The 4,268-nt window shown below is 50.8% G+C and overlaps 1 pseudogene; it reads right to left on the reverse strand.

Moving 5' to 3' along the window:
- The window catches only part of LOC121915572, a 10,389-nt pseudogene extending 8,008 nt beyond the window's left edge, over positions 1 to 2,381 (reverse strand).
- Positions 2,382 to 4,268: the final 1,887 nt, after the last annotated feature.

Consider the following 4,268-nt stretch of genomic DNA (forward strand, 5'->3'; position numbering starts at 1 on the left):
CTGGTTTCCTCAATGTGGATAGCAGGGGCCCCCACATACCCGGGGGACCCCCACAGGCTGGCCATGGAAGGCTCCTAGCCAGCCCCCTCCCCTGAAGCCCCGATCCCAGCCCTCTCGGCCTGCCAGGAGGGGGGGCCGAGAAGAGGCCTTGGCCCCCAGGGACCCCCCCATCCTGCTCATCTCGTGTCTACCTCACTGGATCTCCTCTCTGGAAGAAGGAAGAAGGATCTCCTCTGCTTGCACGATCCGCCTTGACACTGGGGGGCGATGGGGGGCTTTCAGTCCCTGGCGGCCCCAAGGGGGGGGCTCTTGTGACCAAAATCCAGTGGGGTCCCTCGGGGGCCAATCTAGTCCTGCCCATATTGCTTGAGCCCCGGCGGGGCCTTTTGGGGGGGACGGTCTAAATGAGAGGATGAAGAGGAAGGATGGAAGGCGAAGAAAAAGATGGAAGAGGAAAAAGGAGAGGAGGGAGGGCAGGGGGGCCCAATGTAGAGGATCCGAAAGAAGAAAAGAGGAGGAGGAAAAAGAGGAGCAAAGGCCCCATGGCCTGTCCCTTCTCCCCACAGCTGACACAGCCCAGAGGCCTCCCAAGTGTTCATAGAGTTGGAAGACAGCCCAAGGCCCCTCTGACCCAGGCCAAGCCCCCCTTCTGCAATGCAGGAACTACTCCCTCCCTCTCCTCATCTCTCTCTCACTGCACCAAGAGGATGGCCATCCGCCCCTCTTTAAAACCTCCGCCAGCTCAAGGCACGGACAGCTCTTGGCTGGCCAAAAGGTCCACACCCAACTCCCTTAAACCCCAAAATAACACAATTACAATAAGCCATCTTTGGCATTTCAAAGTCAACTTTCCATTAGGAAGGGCTTTTGAAAAGCCATTTCATATACCTGTGTGATCCCGTGAAACCAAAACCGGTTTCTTCTGGAATGTGATCGAAAACGTTGGCAACATACCATTTGGGGTTTTCTGATGCGGTTTATTTAAAGGTTTATCTAGTGTTATGCGTTTGTCTGTTCATGAAGGGCCACATAGCTTCCCTCCTTCCTTCCTTCCTTCCTCTCTTCTTCCCTTTTTACTCTCTGCCACTGGCACCACTGTTCCCTTCTAGGAGAAACTGATTTCTTTCCCCATCACGTATTTACCTTTCTGCAACAATCTATTATCCTCCCGATGACCCTAATTATCTACCTGTTGTAGCCATCTTGGGTTCCCTTGGGAGAAAGGAGGATAAAAAATCAACCTACATACCTACATACATACAGGAACATGCGGGCTGTGCAGCCCAAGAGACACTTCTGCGTGAACTGGACCATTCATGTGTTCCACAGGAAAGACCTCCAAAGCGTGGGGCATCAGACCTATCCCCTCCCAAAGCTTTATGAACAGCAAGGAAGGACTCCTGAGATTTCTGCCCTAAGAAAGCCCTCTGAACGCCCCAGACGTGAACAGTAGACCTGAAATCTCATACGCATAAAGGAGACCCCCCACAATTCCACATATCCTTTTATTGCAAGCCAGGAGTTTATCCTACGCGTTCAGTATGGATCATGGGGTTCTGGAGAAAGGCCTTCTGCAATGGATCATTTCCTGCTTTGGTGGAGGAATGGAGCTGGAGACCAACTAGATGTTGAATGCATCAAAAGGACTTGGACACGTAGTTCCTGCTGCTAGTTGTCTCTTTTACTTCCTCTTGTCTCTTCCTTTGCCAGGCGTTCTTAATCCCAAAAACTCTCTCAATTAACCTACGAATAAATCAATATTTACAATTACACGGGCTCATTCAACCTAGAAATGAAAACGGCTTTATTCGGGTTCAACGCCAGCGCTCCAGGAAGGCAAGCCTGCGTTTCCCAAATCTCATCGCCAGACTTCGGGGATAATTCTGAAAAGAGGGGTAACGGACGGGGAGGGATGTCATGAAAGAGCCACAGAATGGCCAAACCCTGGAAGTCACTGTCCAAACGGCCCATTTGTGCCCGACCCCAAAGCCATGGAAAAGCCAGCCCCCTCCCCCAGAAAGGCCCTGCCTCTCAGGCCCCTGGCATCCTCACCTATGCTAACCGAGAACGCATTCTTCTAGTGGACCGAGCTCCGTGGTTCCTGCGATAGAGTCCACCATGATGGGAAGCACCATGAGCAAAGGAGGAGACTGGCGTCCTAACAAAAAAGAATGCTTTTGTCGGTTTAGTCGGTTTGAACGGTCAAACAGGGAGGAACCTTCAGCTTGTGGCTGAGGCGCCTTCCTTCGTCAAGAAGGAAAGCAAGGATCCTGGCCCGTCCAGTGCTTGCTCAGGTCAGTCTCCTTCTGTCCACCATTGGCCACTGCAGCCCATTGAAGCTGGACCTCTTACTCACGGGAAATGTTAGAGAAGAAAGCCATCGCGGCAAGGACAACCAATAAGACGTTTTTGTGGCACCCCAAAGACAATGCCAGCAATGCTGATGTAGACAATCGCGAGTATAAAAAACATCAGTCCCATATTGGTATCCTGATGCTATCAATTATCGGGTTCTCAAGAGCTCTAAACGGAGGGGAACGCACCCCTTGAGGGGCAGTCCATGGCATGACACCCAGACTGGATGACCAAGCAGAGGCGTCTCCGTCCATTGGGAGGGGGTCAGACAGGCTTTGGTGGGATGCCTTAGCAAATTCACAGTCTCTCACATTCCAAGTGTTTGGAGTTCAGTTCCCAGTATCCAGACTATTGGTCCAGAAGGCTGTGGATTTGGGAGCTGGAGTCCGAAACAGAGAGAGCACCAGACGTTTGGGAATTCAGCACACGATTAACTCCTCACTGTTTGGCTAAAACAGACGGCAAACAGGGGACCTCCTATGCGGAATCTGGTCCATTCCAGATCATTCTATATAGGCTGAATGAGGATGACTGAAATATAAATATCTCTAGGAATATTCTTTTTCTACGAGAGGGGAAGTCCGGTTGCACTTATTCGGTTTGGTCCGGCCTCACCTGGAATAATCTTGTGCCACATTCAAAAGGATGTTGCGGAAGCTGGAGCCCTGTGTCCAGAGATGGCCACAAAATGGGAAGGTCTGGAAAACCATAAAGCCCTATGAGGAGAGGGACCTGGGTATGCTTAGCTGGAGAAGGAGACGGTTAGAGGGGATTTGGTTGTAGACTTGTTTAAAATTGGAAGATGGTTAGAGGTGTCTGTGCTCACATTTCAAGATGGAGAAATGTTGTTTTTGTGCTTCCAGAGAATAGAAAAAGAAAACTAAGCCCAGAAAAAAAACCAATAAGCTGATAGCCCAAAAAAAAGCTCCTCCCTCTAGGTGTCTCCCAAGCAGAAAAGACTCATGGACTGCACCCCCCCCCTGCTTGCTGCCTGCCCTCTGTGCCCGCTGGTGCTGCCAAAAACAAAAACCAGCTGGACTTCTTGCTAGCCCCCCGACTATCCTGAGCCTGTTTTGCCACCCTGGTGGACCCCCCCCCCCCTGTGCCAGCTGGTCCTGGGTTGAATAATGGATGCAAGTCTACAGGAAAGAGATTACAGCTCTTATTAGGAGGAACTTCTTGATGAGTAAGATTTAATTTTGATAGTAAGACTTGCTACTTTGAATGTGATGGGTTTCTCTTCTTGAGGTCTTTAAATAGGTCTGGATGGCTTCATCTGCTGTTTGTTAGTCGAGTTCCTGCTCTGAGTTGGGTTGATTGGATGGTTCTTAGGGGTCTCTCCCAAGTCCTTCTAGGAGGCCCACCATTTCCTCACTATCACGCTTGTGCGAAGCTTGGAATTAAGAGGACTATGAAATTCCGACTGGTTTTCCATGGACCTGATCCTCACTGAACTTGCTGTGAGTGCCAAACCAGTGTCTGGTTTTAAATTTTAAAAGTAAAGTAAGCCAAGAAGGAAGGAGGCCAAGCCGCCAGAAAGAAAGGCTCAGTTGCTCTGCGGTTTGCAGAGGGAAGCCCTTACCTGCCACCACAATTGTCCATTTTCCCCTCTGCAAATCCCGGGGCACCACTCCATTTAAGACACTATAGGGAATTCCGGAGTCATTCCCGTTTTAAATTCGGTGTTGGCAGGGAGCCGTACGGGGCTTCAGGCCCTCTCGCCCCAGTTGAGCTTTTCCTTCTGTCGTCCCCAATATCGAGGACGGTAAGTTGATGCGGGATGATGTTGGCCGTGATCATTCCCCTCGGAACCAGGCGGCAGTTCACAGTGTTATTGTGGATTGTCAGCAGACCGTAAGGCTGAGACTCTGTCTTCCAGCGGCTTCGATGGGTCTGCCGTGATAGTTGTGGTC

This window comes from Sceloporus undulatus, chromosome 9, assembly GCF_019175285.1.
Source record: "Sceloporus undulatus isolate JIND9_A2432 ecotype Alabama chromosome 9, SceUnd_v1.1, whole genome shotgun sequence".
Taxonomy (NCBI): domain Eukaryota; kingdom Metazoa; phylum Chordata; class Lepidosauria; order Squamata; family Phrynosomatidae; genus Sceloporus; species Sceloporus undulatus.